This window comes from Chamaea fasciata, unplaced genomic scaffold, assembly GCF_029207755.1.
Source record: "Chamaea fasciata isolate MVZ Bird 193981 ecotype frontalis unplaced genomic scaffold, bChaFas1.0.hap1 SCAF_1, whole genome shotgun sequence".
NCBI classification, from domain to species: domain Eukaryota; kingdom Metazoa; phylum Chordata; class Aves; order Passeriformes; family Sylviidae; genus Chamaea; species Chamaea fasciata.
Genome location: NW_027094086.1, coordinates 118,039,361 through 118,059,964, shown reverse-complemented (window position 1 = coordinate 118,059,964; position 20,604 = coordinate 118,039,361). Strand labels below are relative to the sequence as shown.

The window sequence follows — 20,604 nt, the reverse complement described above, 5'->3', positions numbered from 1 at the left end:
GTGGTTGTGCCCTCACTCCTGTGCTTGTTACTGATTCCTGTAGGAGCCTGGCACGTGGACATGTTCTTTTGGAGAATGTCAACATGAGAACAGAAGGGTTTTCTATAGATACTGAGACAGATATTTTAGTTAGCTTTGAATACCAGTGATCTGATGGGGTATGTTTGTTTGGCTTATTTTATTTTAACCAGTTAAGAATTAACTGGTCTAAATTTTTTGGTCTGATTTTACCAGGCAAAGGAAAAAAAATCAACATTGCCGCACTTTCTAAATGAATGTTTTTGACATCTGGGTATGTCCAGAAATGCTGATGATGATAAGTAAATGTTTTAATTTCAAATAGCCCTCTAATTTATTATTTGCATATGTATGGGTTTTTGTTGTTGTTTGTTTGTGAATAGAAGTATTTCATAAATTGCAAATATGAAACAGGTAGATTTTTAGACTGTGCAAAACGGTTGAGGACTGTGATAACAATGTGGTAAAGAGGCCAATGCTTGTGGAAATTAGAGATAATTTTATCAATGCAGTCAGTGAAGGAGAAAATGACATCAGGAAGCATTGCTTTTGTCTGTCCCCAAATTAGACTGCTCCTTTTCAAAGTGAAAAGAATGTCTGGCAGCTGATAAAGTCCTTTCGCCCTCCGTGAAGCTTATCACTTTATGGAGTTATTTAGAAAAGCATCTAATTTCAGCTTACCTGCTATTTTGACCAATTTATGTAGACAGTTTATCCTACATGAAACTGTCTCACCTGTCTCAGGAGCACCTCGTGCAGCTTGGAGCCAGGTTCTGTTTCAGTGGGGGAAGGCAAATCTTTATGTTATTGGTTTTCCAGCTCCTTACTGCAGCACTCAGGATACAGCCAGGGACAGGCCTGTTGGCTGAACCATCTGCACTTATATGTGTCATCAACCAACAGATCTCTGACCGCTGATAATATAAGATAAAATAGCATGAAAAAGTTTAGGTGGTAAAATGTAGAAGTAAAAATACGGATCTTGGAGATACCTGGCTGTTTCAGTTTCAGCACAAGGGGTTGTTGAGATGGTTTGCATACGTGAAAATGGATAACACAGAAGTGGGGGATTTTCTTAGTGTTGTTTCCCTGATACCAATCAGTTGCATGTGGATATTGTTACTCAAGTCACAATATAAACTACTGCCTTATTCTTATTCTGTGAAAAACAGCCCAAATGGTCATTAGAACTGAAACAAAAAAAAGAGAATATCACCAACAGTATTATTGCCTGATCTGCTAGTGTCCCCAAAATACAGTATTTGACTGCAGAGTGATAGAAATAGAACAAAAAGGAAATCTCAGAAGTTAGACGTAACACTGCTGCAAGGAAATGAGTGCTTTTAAATGTTTTTGTTAAAGGACAAGTAACTGCCCAAGCGTCCCTTAGGAACATTCACATATTTCACGCAAGACTGAGTATTGACATACAAACATACCGAGAGCCACAGCATTTCTGATAGTGTTCAGAAGATACATCTGCAGAAGTTAGAAAATTCCACAACACTTTTTAATTGGACAATTGGTAAATTATTAGCAGCCCAGCTCTCCTGAGGGCACACTTTCAGCAGAGAGCCATGGGCTTTAACTGCACAGCTCCCATTAATGTTAATATTAAATCTTCATGCTGTAACATATCCCACAGCACGTAACACTACCCAGTGTTTTAAAGATAGGACCGTGTGTGCTGCACTGAAATACATAACGGGATCGAATTGAAGAGACCATAGAAACCTCATACTGGAGATGTTTTCTGAACTCATCTGAAACATCTTCCTGATTTATTTACTTTGCCAGGAATGCCCATATGCTTGGCTCTTTCTGGCTGAGGGCTTCAACCCCAGTGAAGTAGGTATTCATTCATTTTTCATTGTTCAACATGGGTAAACAGGCACGGAGGTCAACAGGCTCACACCAAGGTCATGGCATGAGTCACTGCTGTGGCTAGGAATAGAATCCAGGAGTCCTCCTTGCCACTGCTCTCCTCCAAACACTGCCCTGTACTCCCAAATTAAAGCAGGGCTAATTTTATTTTTGCGCAGAATAGAAGGTGTCTGAAATCAATATAAATGTTATAGTTTGCAGCAGAGGGATGCATTTCTCTTTATGGCCCTGAATCAGCACTACTGGGGAGCTAGATGGAAACCACACTCATTTTATAATGGTACGCTGGGAGCATCATCATAAAGATTTTTACACATTCTGTGACACCTTTTATCTATCAAAATCTGAAACAGTCAAGGATTTGTAGTTCTGTCCCAGAGATTACATTTTGAATTGTGGGCTGTTCATAGTTACTGACTGTGGTGGAAACATATTAAGTATCATAATGTCTTCATCAATCAAATACCATCGACTGGCACTTCTAAAGCACCCTTATGCTTATGGTGGCTCATTAGACCAATTTTGTTCCTGTCTGGTGCAGACAGGAGGAGAGAGAACTCCTGTGCCCTCCTTATTGAAAAAACAAATTTAATATCCAGAGGAGGGTAGGGCAAATATGAGTGTCCTTTGAGCAATCAACAAGGGACAAGGGCTAGCAAAACAGCTCTAAGTTTCTATCAGTCCTGTATTCTAAGGAAAATTCAAGTAGAAGTGAGAGAAAACAGAAAATTAAGAACTTACAGAATGAGGCAGCAATGGCAAGAAATTACATCACTCACATTTTGATAGGAAAAATGTTTCAGAAAGTTTGCAAGATGTTTGGTGTGTCCTTATGCTGCCTATTTTACAGTATTACTGGTAAAAACATACAGTAATACTTGTAAAAAGGGGATACAAAGGAGGCATTTACAAAGGTAGCAGTTTTATCTGGAATCACATATTAGAAATCATGTTCACATTTCTTCTAGTCTGAATACCATTCAACTTTTTTTCCCCATAAATTATCTTCTTCAGCAGGATAGGGTCTCAAAGAGACATAAGAAAGGTACAAGGGATCCTGGTGTCTGGGTGGACAGAGAGGAAAATTTTATGCAAAATCATCTTATGATTTCTTTTTTTTATGTCTCCAAACTGTCCAAGCATAGTGAAAAGAAGTTGTATGCTCTTGGGAATGAGATCTGAAAATCTATTAGTTCTGAGTAGCTGTGGAGCCAAAATGAATATAATAAACATTAAAGATACATAAATTGTATCTTTAAAATTACCTGAGACATGGAAAGAAAAACATAATTAACATATTTTCTTTTATTAGCCCACCCCAAAATGACTCCCTCTTAAAACACAGTGAGTATCGGCACTCTCATACATTCTCATATCATTCTACCTCGAATTAGTGTTCATAGGCTAGAATATTTTTGACAGAATTCTTTATATAAACAAAATAGAATATTTTACTTTTATTTATTCAACAAAATACTCTGCTTTGTTTATATAAATAACCAAATGCCTCATAAAGTTTTGGGTTTTTTTTTCAGGCTCATTGTACATCAGAGTGGACAGTATTGACTAACTGGAAACTCCAGTGGGATGTGATTTTGCAAATTATTTTTTCTGGCCTGGCCAGTTCTTCAAAGACTAACAACCAACATGAAGCACCTAAGCCCAAGGAGAGGGAATGAGTTTTGGTCAGTCACCTTGGCTGGCTGAAAGCTTTATGCACCATCAAATCTTGTTGGGAGGTTTCACCTGGTACACAGGGATATTTTGTTGAAATGCATTTCACCAGTTCTGTAGCAAAGTATTAAGGGGTAGTAGTGAAAGTATTAAAATGGAAATGCCGATTTTCATGCGAGAAGCAAAATAGAAGATCTGACTTCTGAATGAGAAATTTTTGGGCATCCAAACCCCTTTCTTTCTGATGGTGGATGATATAATTCTAATATTGAAACCAGCTGCCTGTTTAGAGAAGAGGATTTCTGCATACATAAATTTCCTCTCCTGATGAGATGAAGATCCGTTATTGGCTATATCCTCTGGGCTTTGCTTTCAAACTGGTTTGGTTTCAATTCTGGGAAAGTGATTCCAGTTAATAGTTTACGTATTTGGCTACAAAGCACTGAAGTGCTCACCAAGGTGGGAATAGGGAAACAAGGGAAAAGACATTTTTTCCACTAGCCAAATTCCAGTGGAAATGAGACTTATGAAAATTAGCTACATTACACAGTGTAAGCTCAGAAAGGAGGACAAGTTGGAGTTCTGCTTTCACAAGTTCCCCTTTCACACCCAATACTCTGGGAGTAGGTGCCATTGAAAAGGGAACATTTTATAAAGAAAATAAAGTGCATAAAGAAAAGTGAAGATGAAGAAAAGCTTATTTTTCCAATACCACAGTTGCTGTAGTAATGGTCAATTTTCTCAGCTCTCATTCCCCTCAGGACGGCTGTATAATCCAAAATGCTGTAGCTATACGCACATATTCTACCTAGTAATAATGTGTTGCCTGATGCCATCTTATGTAAATGGCTATTACACATCCAAATGTAGTAATGTAGCTGCATTGCCACACATTGAGAACCTCCAACTAAACTTTTAAGTTCATAAAATGCGCTTGCATGCTCCTTAATTGCTACAGCAGAGAGCATTTCACTGTCCAAACACAGTGGAAGGATGATCACTGCGCAGCCATTGTGGAAATAAGATTCTGTCATAAAGAATATCCCTCCTTAAAGCTGATTTTTTTTCTTGGAAGTACGATTTTTTCGAATACTTTGATGAGGTGCGTGAGCCTACAGCCACACAGATATGTATGTAAACTCTTCTCAGAAAAATACTTTTATCATCTAAAGGAATAAAGTGCTTGAGGCAGAAGACAGGAATCTCTGGGAAGTACACACTGTGATGAATACATTTGTCAACCGAGTGCCACAGTGATGAATTTCAGGAAAGATGAAAAGGTTTCTCATGACAGCAAGAAATTTGTAACTCAAAGAAGAGAAAATGAAGCAAACAGTTTGCATTTATCTTTGCATCTTAATGGACAACTTTATTCCTGTTTTCACGATGTTGTCTTCATTCTCATGCAAAGGATTTCCATTTGTATAAAATATTAAAACAAAATGGAGTCGTACAGGTACGTGTTAGTACTGTTGTCAGTCGCAGCAGTTAGAGAACCTAATATATGGATATTTTAGTCTGAGATTTTTCATTAGTACTGATTTTGGAGCTGCTTTGGACCTGACAGTTGATATGCACATAGAAAATGCATTAAAATACCTCCAACTTTATTATTAATTGGGATTTGGTAACTTGCTCCTCCTGCCCTCCCTAGAACATATGCCACAATGAATTAAATCAGGCGTTTCAGCTCTTTGATAGCTGGGTCTGCTACTACAGTGCTGGAATCAGTGTTTTTGGTTTTTTTTTCTTTAGTAGGTGCAAAGATTGAGCTCTAGCAAGCTGCATATGGTGTGTTTTCTGCTCAGAATCTGTACTGATGATCTGCTCTCCCTCCTTACCTGACACAGCCTGAGTTTCTTAACTTGTAGGGCATGCTAATAACCTGTGTTTTCATTTTCTAAATAGCAAAGTATGATACTTTTCTTGGAAAAGTGGATATAATAACCTCCACATCAGCCAGCACTGGGATGAAGGTAATTAAAGCTCTTTTACTGAAGACATTAACACCAAATATTCCCTAAAGTACTGGCTGTAGACTACTACATTGCCATAAGGTGAAATTTGCTAAATTTAAATTTACATACACTGAAATAGCCTAATTTAACTGAAATGCGGGAAAAGTTCCATGCAACATATTTGGCAATGGTTCTGTACAGGAGTCTGGTCTGTACAACACACTGTTGATTTAGGGAAAGACTTTGCATTTGCCCACATGCCCATTAGTAAGTGAACTGGAATGTGAGCATGTATTGAAAGTTCTGCACACACTGGGTAGTTTTGTTTCTCAACTGCAAGTCTTCCAATTCTATAAAATAATCTGAAATTTATTTATTATGTTCCTGAGAATTAAGTCCTGCAGTCATACTGTGGAATTGTGTTTTAAGTTGAATGCCCGCTGAAACACAAATTGAGGAGGGGAATTGCTGTTGGACTTGCCATGGATCTAAGGATAACTAGCATCTTCCCTGCACTATAGCTCAGACACATCCACCCACACATAACTGTATGTTATACCCATATAAATATATATATTTCCTTACTGCTGTCATTTAGAGCAGGCGTTTGGCTGAATGCCGAAGTTTTCTTTTTACTGGCATTATTACTATCTGCATTACTATTCCAGATAAGATTTCCTGCTGTTCATTTCTTTCACAAATTTCTGTAAGCATCAAAGCAACACCCTTTCAGCTGCAAAGACGCCGTTTTGGTAGAAAAACATGCAATTTCTTTCGCAGAGATCATGCCCTGCAAGCCCGAGGCCGGTGGCGGTGGTGCAGGATGCAGGGATGAGGCGGCAGCGGCGGCTGTGTCAGCTCCCGGGTAACCTGACCGCTGTCTGGCACTCGCAGAGTGATGATGGGCCGAGGCCGTGGCTGGATCGGTTTTCAGTGGATTCCCTGCCACGGGCAGGGCTGCACGACTGCCGACAGGCTGTGGCAAAGAGGCAGGAGTGCCTGAATGGGGACAGAGGAGGCTTCTGAGCGTCCCTCCTGCTGAGGGTTTGGATGGAAAAGGTTGTGGCTACAGCAGTGCCCAGCCGAAGGTCAGAGCTGCTGAGCTCAGGTGGATTTCAGGGGTCTGAGACATTTTTGATGGGGCCAAACTTGGTGAAGTCGAGGTGAATGAATCTAGCTGTAATTTTAACACTTCCAGAAAATAGTATGTCCATCAGAGCATCATAGCACAAAAAGAGTCCTTTTCTCCACATATCTGTGACAGCTTTTTGGAGATAAAAGGAAGCCAGCTTGCTGCAGCCTGCATTGTACCTTCCCCAGCCACCCAGAACCGCCACTGCCGGCCTTGCACTGCATCTGCTGAGAGCAATGAAACAGCTCCACTGCATGATTGTATCTGGTGTTAGACATTATTAATAGTTTCACTTGTGGAGACTGGCCAGAATTGTCTTTGTGCCAAACAAATACAAATAAAATGTAGCTCAAAAATCCTTTCAGTGTCTGATACCTTTGCTTCTCCCCTTTGGAAAAATGCAGCATAAACTCCTTCACCTCACATCTGGTACAGACATTTACATCTTTGGGGCTGAGGTCGCCGCATCACTGCCCTCCCACCATGGGAACCCAGCGATTCCTCTGCACTGATGTGACCAGGTCCTGCATAAAACAGGCTGTGTCTGCTTAGCCCATTGTTCACAGGTACATGTAATGACTCATAATGCAAAACAGAAGCACTGTGCAAGGCAAAGTGGTTTTGGCTGCGAGTCACATATTCATCCACCTGAAATCAGTGTTTGTTTTCTTATAGCAGTCTTTTGGACAGGCTTGCATGAGGCCAAGCTGTGTGAGAACACACTGGAGGGGAGGGAAGAAGAAAGTTGGCACTCAAATTGTGGTTGTAAAAAAGTGCCTATCTCAAATGTGAAATATAGATCTGTGTGTATGTATTGGCAGGTCTGCATGTGCTGATCTGCAGATTTTCACCCAATGTAAATCTTGTGATTTCTCTCAGACCATCAGCAGTGCTGAGCTGGAACCGTCTCCTGATAGTCCATTTTCCAACTCTGTCAAAACACTTCAGCTGCATCATAAATAATGCATATGGGCATTCTTTGATCACCCATAAACCCAAGAGGAGATATACATAATCTGAAACTTTTACTGGTTCATGGGAGGTTTTGATCTTCAGAGGATTTGCCAAATTAAATCAGCAGAGTGCAGGGGAAAAGTATTTCCTGATGACAACTTACTTGGCAGGCTCTGGAGTAGGCTGTGACCCAAAATGGTGTGTGTGGCACACCAGCAGGTCAGTGGACTTGGAGCTCACCCACCAGCACTGTGTGCCTACAGGTGCCTGCAGCTCAGGGACCTCACTGCTTACCTGGAGCTGGCAGCAAGGAATCATGGCCAGCCCCAGCAGCACATGCCCACCACAGCAGCCTGGTAAGTTTTGATTAAGTTATCAGATTCAGATTCTGCTTTCTGATACACGTCAGATATGCTGAGTAGATAAAGAGCCACCAAGAAAAGGCTGGTTATATTTTCTGAGCAGAATGTAAACCTTGGTTTGTGATTGTATCAATCTAGTCCCTCTGAAAAGTCTAAGAAGATGTGCATTCAGTATCTCATGTACCCTAAAGGTTAAGACTGCAGCAACAATTAAAATAAATAATACCTTTCTTATTTTTAAAGACCTTATGTCTTCTGCCAGCCCAACTCAGGATTTGAGTTGCTTGGGGCTGGCACTACCATCATTTCCATTATCACACAATCCCTTTCCCTGACCCAGCTTGGTGCTCTTCCATGTCAGCAAACACCAGGGTGGATAAAGTGAGCTAATAGGACGCCCCTCACTCTTTCCTGTTCCTCAGCAGAGGAGTTTTGCAGTGAGGCTGTGGTTCCACAGGAGCTGCTGCAAGCAGCTGGGTATATGAGCATCCCTGGATGCACTGCCAAGAGCCTGCTTCTGCCACCTTAGCAGCTAGACTGAAAAATAACTTTTTTCTTTCTATTTTTTTTTCTTTTTTTTTTTTTTCTTGAATGATCTTTAACTAAGACTTGTCCACTGAGCCAGCTCATTGCAGTCACAGAAATAATCTTGCTAAGCATGGTCAAGGATAGCATGGGGCTGGGAGAGAGGGGTGGGAGTTATGGGACTGCTTCCAGTGGCTGCTGCCAAATGCACGTGTGAAAGCACATCCTGTTAGCAAGGCTGGGATGTCTCTGGGTATTCAAAGCTTGACCTAGAGCCCTTTGTTCCTTGTTAAATGTGATTTCTAATGACTATCGTAGATAGAAACTGTAAATTTTTTTCCTGCTGAAACCATGTAAAGAGGGTGTGGGATAGGTGGTGACTGTTCCCATCAAAACAGACACTTCTGTGCAGGACACAGCAGATTTTCTTCAAAATGTACAGGAAAGTGATATTAATCACCTCATCAATTCCATAGGTATCTGGTTCCTCATTTGTGACCCACAGCTTATCCTGTTTCTGTTCAACTCGTTGATTCAAAACATCAGGCTTAAGAAAACTCTGGAGAGCAAACAGGGAAATCCTCACTGCCCCTTTTGTAATGGAAACCTAGATTTACTTTTCCTTTCTTCTAAAAGGAAAAAAAATTAAAAAGAAATGTAAATACTTATATCAGTTTAATTTAAAAATAACAGAACTATTCTATTTGTATTCCCACTGACATATTTTGTGCTGTTTTTAAATACCCTTATTAAATCTAATCATCCTTCCCAAAATATATTTGTATTTAACAGTGTTTTACAGCACCCCACAGCTTACTCTCTGTGATATATCAAAAGAAATATGTGATGCTTTCTTTGCTGTCTCCAACAGTGATCTACGGAAGAAAACGGAGAAAACAATTTTCTTCTCTGTGTCCCAAAGACAGTTTAAGGGCATCTGTGGTCTTTTCTGTGATTATATTTAACATTTACACTCAGTATTTTAATCCCCTTTGGGTTAAGAAAGTACAGTAACACATTAATTTGAAAACATAGTATTCAAATCATTTAATTGCATGGTCAAGGTATGGGAAGAAGGGGTAAGTTAACTTGGGATGGTAAGAGACACAGGACTGTCTAAAAGACTACTGGCTCTCCATTACTATCATGTCTCTCTTCACTTGTAGCAATGACAAATCTAGATGGGATCCTGTAGCCACTAAGCCCCGAGACTTAAGACAGATCCCTGGAATTCTTTGGTAATTGAATGGGAGGGACCTGGTGTTGGAGACCTTTCTCCAGAAAGATGTGACAGCTGCCCTTCAGAATGAGAACCTGAGTTCTTACCTGTGAAAGCAAAAGTCACCACTGGATTAGCTTCTGTCCTTGTAAACTGTCAGTAGGTTGTCAGTGTCCCTCCTGGGCAGGAGAGCTGGCAGCCATCGGGTCTCACAGGTTGTGCACAGCTGCAGGTACACATACTGTAACATGAGCACAGACAAAATTTTTCATTATTTCACTATTCCTTATTTCATAATACACATATTTTGTGATGTTAAATCTGCATAGCCCATTATAAGAATATATTATTTATATATACAAATATACACATAGGTTAAAAATAATTGTTATATTTATCTAACAACTGAAATTACTTCAAAAATAAAAAGTACAACTCAGGTTTGTCAACCCTTTCCAGCATCCTTGTACTAGCCTTCCAGTGCAAAATTATCCTGGAGGAATACATCCACTTTCTAGCACATCCAGGGTAAAAAAAAAAGAAAGAAGTGTGGAATCCTGATGACTTTACATTGCAGTGCAAGACTGGCTGGGGTAAGAACTGTAAGGTAGCTGGGACATCCTTGAAACTTGAGCAGGATCCAAGTACAGGTTGGAGCTCTCAGCAGGTGTTGCCATAGTCAGAATTTTTTTGGCTGTTCTAGTCTGTATCCTCAAACCTGGGGACAAGCAAATGCATGATGTTGTATCCTGCTTGCTGATTTTGCCCTGCTGGCTGTGCAGTTACATTTGGGCATTTGCTTCAAAAGGAAAAGAAAAAACTCTGAGCACAATCTGCTGCTAGCAGAAACCTGTATTTTAATGCTGTTAGAGTGCTGATACACCTTATTTTCTAGATCACAAAGTCAGTGACCACATTTTGCATGAAAGTAACAGAAAAACACAGAAGTTCAGTTTCTAGGGAAAGAGCAAAGCTATTAGATGATCAAGGGAAGCTATAACAGAGAACTGATCAAGATAAATTTAAAAGAACAATGTAAATCCATTAAACTGGTAATTGCCTACGTGTGACAAATTTCTTTCAGTTACTACACTTTTCTTGTAGTAATACTGACACAGCACTATAAAATTTAGGGCTCTTTTTCATGTCTGCTCCATCCCAGTGGGATCTCTGGCTGAAATGCTGCTCCAAGGAATACAGCACATAATCAGTCCCTTTGAAACTGCTTCAGTAATGCTGAATCCATATAAGTGCAGATGCCAATTATGCTAATGAACCTGCAATGGGCCCGTGGTTCTTGCCATCCTCTAGCATTGCGGTAAAACTACTGTCACACTCAGCAACTACGTTTTTGTAGCATACGACCACAGAGAACACTGAAATCTGCTGCATGGTGGAGGTGATGCTACATGTTCCCCAAACCTAATCCTGCTAAGAACACAAAGAAAGCAACAGGTAACTGTAGAAAATCTAGGAAGCTTGTTGTCGTCGTTGTTGTTGTTGTTCCCTTTTCTATTTGTCCTATATTCACATCTCCAGAAGATGCAAGGCTAGTGCAAATATTATTTATATTGCCCTCCTTCCTTGTTCCCTGTTTACCTCCAAGGTAATGCTCCATCCTGAGGAGCAGGCACTGGGAAACATAGCGGGCTAGCAAAATTTCAAGGTGCCCCTGAGAAAACCCAAGACAGATCCTTAACATCTTTTCTCCATTTCCTCTTCTGGGCTGGTAGGATCTCTTACAGAAATACTCACTGCTGCCTTGGCAGGGCATTTCTTTGGGCTCAGGCAAGACCAGTCACGTGTGGTTTCTCTTTTCCTCTCTTGAATTCTCTCACACAGCCCTACTGTGGCAAGGATGACTTTTCTTCTCAGGCAACAAGTGGGGGGTTCAAAGTCTATATGTTAAAATGTCTACATCCCCTCCCCTTTGTCTTTACAGCCTGGCAATGTTATAATCATCTCTGCAATACAGCACAGGCCAAGGTACCAATCAGCCTGTGTGAGCAACAGCCTTAAGGCTACTATAAAATCCCACTGAGGACACTTTTAGGGTGTGGTGGCTGTAGTTAATACAGATCATGAGAAGACACAGACAGGAATATGGATTCATCAGTAGTAATAGCTTTCACACATGATTAGTTCAGGATTAAAAAAAATGGCAATGCAAGGCTGACCAGTCTACATTATTGGGCTATTACTTCTTGCATCAGTGGAAAGTCCTGTCTTGCTATTTTTTTTGTACACTAAATCCCATCACCACCATTATGGTCCCAGCACTGCTGTGTTTCAGCAGCATTTCATCCCTTCTTCATGCACACATTACAAATACTACAGTCTCAGGGAAACAGCTTTGAAATCACTGTTGCTGCAAGAGCATCTGCCTTCAATTCTGTCATCACTTTGTGGACCATGACAATTGCAGTCCATAATATTTTTATAAAAGCAGTGAAAGCCTACACATGTTAACCTTTTGTTTAGTTTATGGTTTAAAAAACAATAATGTGCTGTCATGTTTTCCCATCCTCTCATCTGCCTTCAAAGGGGCATCTCAATAATGACACTAATTCCATGATAGGTGAGGGATACTTGGAATTACTGTTGTAGTTAATGGCTGGCAGCTTTTCTGGGGATAGGCTTCATTCCTTGGCATGCCTGGAAATCCATGCTAACGTTCCTCCCTAACTTCTCAGGGCACTGGTTGAAGAGCAAAGGCAGACTGTGGTGGGGAGGTCCTTCAGGTCACAGGAGTCACCTACTCCACCCCTGCTCCACAGGCTGCAGATGAGTTCATGAAGCAGTTCCTAAACCATTTGCAGCCGGTCATTTGAAAACGTAGCTTCACAGGTCTCAAAATGAGGTAGAAATACTAATCTTCTCATGTTTCCTGACACCTACTGTGCCTTTTCTTGAGTCAGAGCCTAGAGATGTGCTGTAATACTTGATCTTTAGGCTGCTCAGATGTAACACAAAGTAACAAAGTAATTTCCAAAATTAAGTCTCCTGACACTGACATAGTGCTAACAATGTTCAGATAACGAATATTTATTTTTGTCCAAGGAAAATTATGAAAATATTAAACGTAGTTGTTATTTGCTTAACTGGTTCTATATTATTATTAATTTCTTACATACAGCTCTATTTTGACTTAATTAGGTTTGCCTTCTTCTCTGCTCTAGAAGAGGAGGAGCAAGGACATGACACCCCAACATAACAAGGCACACCCTTCTCTGCATTTCACTGTTGGCTTCAGCATCCCATCCTCAGCCCTGAGCTGGCAATAGATATTTTAAGAGCAGTTGCTGCAACCTAGGCTTGGGGAGTAGGATAAGCAGCAACAGCTAAGAAGTGTTACCTTGCTCCTGTGTTTGTGAGGATCATCTGGTTCCTGTCTATGGTCTGAACTGCTCGTTAGAAGCAATCAAATACACACACACACACATACACACAGAGTGGGATAAAATGCCCTCAGAAAAAAACTCATACTCACCCGGACTTGCAAAGATACACATAAAGAATGCAGAAATGTAAACGTGGGCACATGGAAAATTCAGCAGTTCTGTGGAATTTGCCCATACCTTATGCTCCTTGAAGCTTGAGTATGGATTTTATCATTCCTTCCTTGCTACTCACTGCTGCCACCACGTGTTAACCACAATTTTGGTTTATTTCTGAAATAATAATGCCCCTTGAAATAGAAACGTGTTCTTCCGTGGGTGAGAAGGATCTGGAATTTGGCAGTACTGAAGAGAAAAGATGTGAAATAGGTAAGCCATTCCTTGGCAGACTGGACATTGCTGGAAACAGCATAACAAGCTTCAGAAGATCCTCCTATAAGCAAAACTTCAAATTCTGAATTGAGGATTCATGCTATTTATTACCAGTACAGTTTATGGATGTGTGTTAGGAAGTGCCAGGCTAGTGCTAGTAAGTTCAAGTTCATACACTGACAGTTTCTCTCTCTCTCTCTCCCCCCACCATGCCTTCCTCCTGCACTTGGATCTCTTGTCATGCTTTTTGAGGATGAAAAATGCATTAATAATGAACAAAAGTGGAATGCAGTCAGGAAAGCACTTTCTTCCGAATTCCCATGATCTAGTAGTGTGCCTGTTCCCTTGGGAATGAAAGGCGGTCTTCCAGTTTGGGCTCAATAAGAGTAATTGTGGATATTTTTGCTATTGCTACAAATGACTAATTAAATTATTATTAACATTTGCTGTGTCTCCATCATATGGTTAAGTTTTACCCATGTCATTACACACTACTAAAAATGAGTGTGGCTCAGAGCTAATAGGACAGCAAATTTCTACAAGCTGAACTTCCCCCAGTGTGGCTTGATTCTCGGCTAAATTTATTTCATCTTAAATAACTCATGAAGGATGACATTTAAGTGACAATCTGTTGATAGCTAATCACAAGCCCACAGCGTATCATTTCAATGGAATGTCTTCATATGCAAGTTAAGGTTAGTGTAACAATTTGCTGGTTTATGGTCTTGTTGAGGGAAACAGGGAGCATATGCAAGGCTTAGCTGTTCTCTCTTCCCTCTGTCTGGCAAGGTCTGAAAGCACATGCCTAGGTATAGATGCAGTGTTACCAGTTCTCACATTGGTTAATGTGTTACCAGCACATACTCCTGGGCCAAGGATTGATTTCAGAGTATCAGTTTGCATTTAAAACATAAATTCAAGCTTGGTTTCCAGCTTTTGTGCCTGAGAGATAATGGATGGGTAATCTTTGCTCCAAGCCAAGAATGATGATGAAGATGAGTATGAAGCTGTGACACTGTAGTCCCTCATGTTTCTGAGAGACTGTTTATGCTTATAAAATTTGTCTTAAGTCAGTGGTCCTCTACACAAGTGTCCTCCCAGCTGAACCCATGTTTGTCACACCTTGCTGGATCAGCATGCTGGGGAAGGATAGAGAGCTAATGCTCAGTCAGGATCGAGAAGGAGAGGAAATGGGAGACCCCGATACGAAAGTCCGATGTTAAGGTCGACAAATTGTAGCCTATTTAGGATTTACTTCTGCTTTTGAACATCATTTGATTCCAGTGCCTACAAGGAGGTTTTTGAGGAAACAGAAACAGGGTTTTCATGGTAGTGCATGGCAAGGGCATGTGAGAAAACAGGTGTAGCTTGAAAGAGGAGATGCTCTGACTAGATAGATAGAAACATCATGAGGCAAATTGAGCATGGGAAAGCATTGCCCAGAGAGGTTGTACGGTCTCTGTCCTTGGAGGTTTTAAAGAACCTGACTGTTTAGAGCCCTGAGGACAGGAGCCCTCCAGAGGCGCCTTTCCACTTGGATTACCTCATAAGCTAGTAGGTGTAATCTTTTTTGGACTACAGCAAAGCTTTTGAAACTGTCTCCCACAGTATCCTTCTGGACAAAATGTCCAGCACACAGCTGGGTAACAGTGTTATGCAATGGGTAAGCAACTGGCTCATGGGTCAGGCACATAGAGTTATAGGGAATGGGGTGACATCACACTGGTGTCCTGTCCCTAGGGGAGTTCCCCAGGGCACCATCCTTGTCCTAGGGTGACTTTATGATGCTTGTATCCCCAGTCTGTTCTGTTTACGCTGGATATTAAGTTCTGCACCTTTAAGGCTGGTTCCGAGAGCGAAGGGAGAGAGAAGCGCGCAGTTTGTTTGCAGGAACTGCACTTGCTCCCCCGCATTCCTTCTCACGAATTGTATTGTCTGCAGTGCGGACAGCGAGAGAGCTCTCCTTTGCTTTTAGTTAGGGTTTTTTTTTTAGCTAGCTGAGGCAGAGAAATTCCCCAAACTGTGGCTTTTCCTTTTCTTGTAACTCATCATCCCTGCTCTGGACTGAAAACCCAGAAAAACACCGGGAGGTCACACCTGTGGCCCACCCGGGCCCGGGACGTGGCATTTTCCAGCGCAGGAGGGATTGATGGGAGACTCAGTGAGCCGAGCTACACCCCACAACAAGGGCTTTCTGAATCTGACACCTCTTCACAACAGCGAGAGGTTTTATTGTTTAATATTATTCTTTTTTTATGCTTGTGAATACTTTGCCTGTTAATTAAACAGGTTTTTTCCACTTTTCTCCACAAAAATCTTTCCCCAAACCAGCTGGGGGAGGGGCTGCTTGAATCTGCTTTCTAGAGGGACCCCTTTGAAAGTTTCCTCCCAAATTTGCCCTAAACCAGGACCATCTTCCACCCACTTCAACATCTTCATTAATGACTTGGACACAGGACCCAAAGTTTGCCAATGACACTAAAACGGTAGAAGCTGTAGACTCCCTCAAAGGCAGAGAGGCCCTGCAGAGAGACCTTGACAAATTAGAGAGGTGGGAAATCACCAATCAAATGAAGTTCAACAAGGGAAAGTCCTGGATTTGGCACCTGGGACAGGAAAATCCTGGTTGCGTGCACAGACCAGGGAGCAAGAGGCCAGAGAGAAGCACTGTAGAAAGGGACCTGAGGATCCTGGTCGATGGCAAGTTGAATCTGAGTCAGCAGTGCCCTGGCAGCTGAGAAGGCCAACCCTGTCCTGCGGGGGGCATCAGGCACAGCATCGCCAGCTGGGCAAGGGAGGGGATTGTCCTGCTCTGCTCTGCACTGCGGTGGCCTTACCTCAAGTGCTGGGGACAGTTTTGGGTGCCACAACATAAAAAAGACATTAAGTTATTAGAGTGTCCAAAGGAGGGCCACGAGGATGGTGAATCATACAATCATGGAATATGCAGATTGGAAGGGACCCATCAGGATCAGTGAGTGGGGAGGCATTATGAGGTCACTTGATCTGTTTGGCCTGGAGCAGACTGAGGGAAGATCTCACTGTGGTCTTCAACATCCTCACAATGGGAAGAGGAGTGAAAGACATTGATCTGTTCACTCTCGTGACCAGTGACAGGACTTGAGGAAATTACATGATGCAGAGTCAGGGGAGGTTTAGGTTGGATATCTGAAAACAGTTCTTCACCCACAGAGTGGCTGGGCATTGGAACAGGCTCCCCAGGGAAATGTTCACAGCGCTGAGCTGGACAGAGTTCAAGAAGCATTTGGACAGCACTCTCAGGAACATGGTGGGATTCTTGGGGGTGTCCAACTCCAGGGCCAGGAGTTGGACTCAATGATCCTGATGGGTCTCTTCCAACACAGCATATTCTATGAATCTGTAATTCTGTGGTGCTCTGATGCTATGGTCTTCAATGACAGCAAGAGCAGACTCCAGCAGTGTTGAAAAGTAACCATCATGCACTAAACATTAAACATTGTATTTTAATCATCAAGACAGATTGAAGTCGTTAATCTGTGTTTTCAATGATCAGTTTTCAAAGAAACATTTAAAAATGTGGGACTCCTATTTATTCTCTGCGGCAGGAACACCTTTATTGATGGGAGAAGAGAACAGAAGGAAACCGAACTGATTTAGTATCTGTGTAATGCTGGTGTAGGCATCACCTCTGTGATCACCCTCTGTCCTACTGAGATACTTTTGAAAATACAAAAAGTACAGGGCCCCTTTTGCAATAGGACCTAGGTCCCTCAGATGGAATGAAATTCATTACCTTGAGCTTTCCACTGCCAACCCAATGCTTTCCACTGCCAACCCTCCTCAACATGGCACATGTGCCTCTGTTTTGGGACCAATGGGAGAGCCTAACAGTCTGTCTCAGACTGTCCTTGATATTATGAAATTAATATTCCATTTTCTTCTGTTCTTGCTTCTGTTTTCACCTCACCGTGAAGTGCTTTGTTACAACATACTTTCCTTTTGTTTACTGCCCAACTACTGGCTCATAATGAAGCAAGAAGAGAAGGGTGTGTAAATAATAGGAGTGTCCTGTCATTAAAAAAAATTAGATTGCATTGGATTTCACTTTCAAGACCAGAGATGGTAAACTACTACTTCTAAGTGATGGAGCCATGACATTTCCTACTTGAGGGACAAGACAAAGAAGACTTAGGTCTTCAGTTTTTGCTGTTTTCTCTGACTCCTGGTTAAGGTCATGTCATTACAATGATGCTATGATGACATACATTCTTTTTTTGTTTGGCAGAGGCTTATGGCTTCAAAAATTTACTTCAAAAGTGATATGGGTGTCCGGAGTGCTCTATAATCTTGAAACAAACAGTGTTGTCTTGTTTGAGCTGTCACTACAGTATTTGACATGAAACAGGAAAGAAAAAGAAAAGAGTGCATTTTGGAGGAGGTGAAGGGATTTGAATCAGTTTAGAAGGATAATGTTTCTTTAACAGGGTAATGCATATGAGACTTGCCTACCAAGTACAAAAGGATCCACATCAGCCACCTCTAGGACAAGTCTAAAAAATACTGCAGATGATTTAGGCAGTCATTAAATATGACCTTTGTTCTTGGCAGCAGCACAAGGAAAGCAAGAAGCAATTAAGCAAGTGATTGTTGAAAGCACTACTGACCGATTTCAACACTGAGTTTGTTTTCTGCTGTGAGATGTTTTTGCCTCTTGTAGTTTCATTTTCCCATGTTGGAAGAAAGACAAAGATGTCATTTTAGTGTCTACAAATATAGTTATGTTGATTAGCAGTATAGTATACATTTAGAATTGGCATCAGTTATTTTCATGCATTGTGCAGCATCCAGCATTATTGTTTACATTTTTATGTTTCTAGGTTATGAATTTTTTAGTAATTCTCTGGTATCTGCCAAGTAAGGTATAGTGTGTTGCTGAGCTCTGGGGGGAAAAAAAAAAGCAGTACTGGGCCAAATGCTCCTTCAAGGCATAAGAAATTATTAAGAAAAGTCTTTTGGTCCTTTGCCCTTTCATCTCACTGAGCTGGACCAAAATAGTCTAATTGCTCTAAGAATGGCATTGGACATCTGCCCTGACCACTGACAGGTGCTAAAGAGACTTTCCAAAATGCCTAAGTATTTAGCTACCAAGCTCCTCTTGATTCTCACGAAATCAGGCAGCTCAACACTTGGAAATATCCCACTAGGGTCCAGATTCTTTAACATTTCTAAGAAGTTGCAGGAAGATTCAGAATCTTTTAACATAAGAACCCAAATTAATTTTATTTCTAGAATCTACTGAAAAAATTGTCTGCTTTTCTCTTACACTAAATGCTTACAGTAGGATGCAATACAGAAAAACCAACCTAAGGGATTCCATGATTGATTCTATGAGAATACACATAGGAAACCTCTTTTAAGCAAGTATATAACAGGCTAGTTTACCTAAAATACTTTGTTTCTCAATTCAGTTATTGTGAATGAAATAAAATATTTTTTGACATTAGAAGAATAATAAATTTTAATAGGTTTTGAGCCCTCAGATCTGTTTCAGCAGATCTTCACTGGGATATTATCCTTGGAGGATGATAGCACTATCTGCCCTGACAAAAGAGAGAGAAAACAAAAATTTACAGTCATCAGAAGCTCCATGAATTCAAGTACTGAAGTAACAACATATTCTTTCTGTGCAAATGGTAAAAACTGGACAGCAAGGGGTGGGTTCCACTACAAAGTCAGCCAATATAGAGGTATTCTGCATACAATCACTTCTATTCCATCATTTAAATTGTTTACATACCACAAGAATTGCCATCAACTAATTACACATGCACCATTTCTAATTAAAATATCTCACAAATTTAATAGAAAAGTCAAACTTACTCTTTAGTGGTGGGAGAACAGGGTGAGGAGAAGATGGATCTGGTGCATAAGAGCAACATATAACCCTTTGGTTATGTGATACTGTGCTTTATAAGCACAGGTTAAAAGAATTGGAATTACCTTGTCAGGCAAGGAGAAGAATTACAGGGGGAATGTGATGCCTCTTGAAATGTGTAAGTGGTTGGAAAAGTGGAATGAAGTGCTATTTATCAGAATATTCCCTGTGGGGAAGATGAGACCTAAAGGGCTTCAAATGCAACAAGGAAGACTTAGGTTACGTGTTAGGAAAAAAAGAGTTTAACTGTAAAGGCTGGTTGGAGACAGGACAAAGAGGCCTGTAGGGGCCTTGCACTTATCACCTGAAAGTGGCCTTAATAATATCTGCTGGATTTGGAAAAGGTCTGGCTGGCTCTGCCACAAGGCAAAAGGATGAACTAGATGAGCTCTTGGACTCCTTTCCAGCCATCACTGCTGTGATTCTGATTCATCATACCGGAAAGCTTTTCTACAGTTATATAGTCCAGCAGCAATAATTCCCCTATCAAAACCACATTATTCGTGGGAGACGTGAGCATGTGGGAATAGAAGTTTTCTGAGGAGTGGATACTTCTTCCATATTTTGTTATCATTTTTTTCTTAGTTATGAAACAGTGGTGTGGTCTAGCTCAAGAAATTTGGGAGTTATCAAGAACCCTGTTATTAGGAACCATCTGTTTTATTTCAATGTTTCAAAGGTTAGAGGGTAGATGCTCAGCAGTAGTTTCATTTCTGTAGCCTAAACGGTCACTGAAAGGCTTGCTTATGAAAAAAAAATTAGAAAAGGTTTATTACATTAAGAGAGCTATTTTTTACAAATCTTTAAATAATGTATGAACTTAGTTCCATTATTTCATCATGTGAACCCTTAAATAACATGCTGTTATGCCAGTCACATCAAGAAATCAAACCGATTGGAAACAAATTAGGTACCAGATATAGTTTAATTGTCCATGTAAGTAAAATACAAATGGTAAGCAAATAACTTTAATAGTAATAAAAAGGTCTAATACTGACATTGCATCATAATGAAGCTAATTTTTAGCACAGATGATGATTTCCTTAAAGAAGAAGCAGTAAACTTTGACAGTAAATAGAGCTTTCAAGCCATGCAGAGGAGACAGGAGGATGAAGTTTTATTCCCAGATACCTATGTTATTGGAGAAAATAGTTCCTTATGTGTTTGTGCAAGGGAATGTTTCTCCTACAT

At 40.8% G+C, this 20,604-nt stretch overlaps 1 long non-coding RNA gene across 3 annotated transcripts in view; it reads right to left on the bottom strand.

Moving 5' to 3' along the window:
• Positions 1 to 7,236: 7,236 nt before the first annotated feature.
• LOC136296072 (uncharacterized) overlaps positions 7,237 to 20,604 on the bottom strand; it is a 71,251-nt gene continuing 57,883 nt past the window's right edge. For 2 of the 3 annotated variants that reach the window (XR_010722860.1, XR_010722859.1), the window contains 2 exons: positions 13,305 to 13,469; positions 7,237 to 9,967 (listed from right to left, as the gene is read on the bottom strand). This is a non-coding gene — a long non-coding RNA (uncharacterized lncRNA). The remainder of the gene's footprint in view (positions 9,968 to 13,304; positions 13,470 to 20,604) is intronic. The other variant, XR_010722862.1, reaches the window with a different exon arrangement.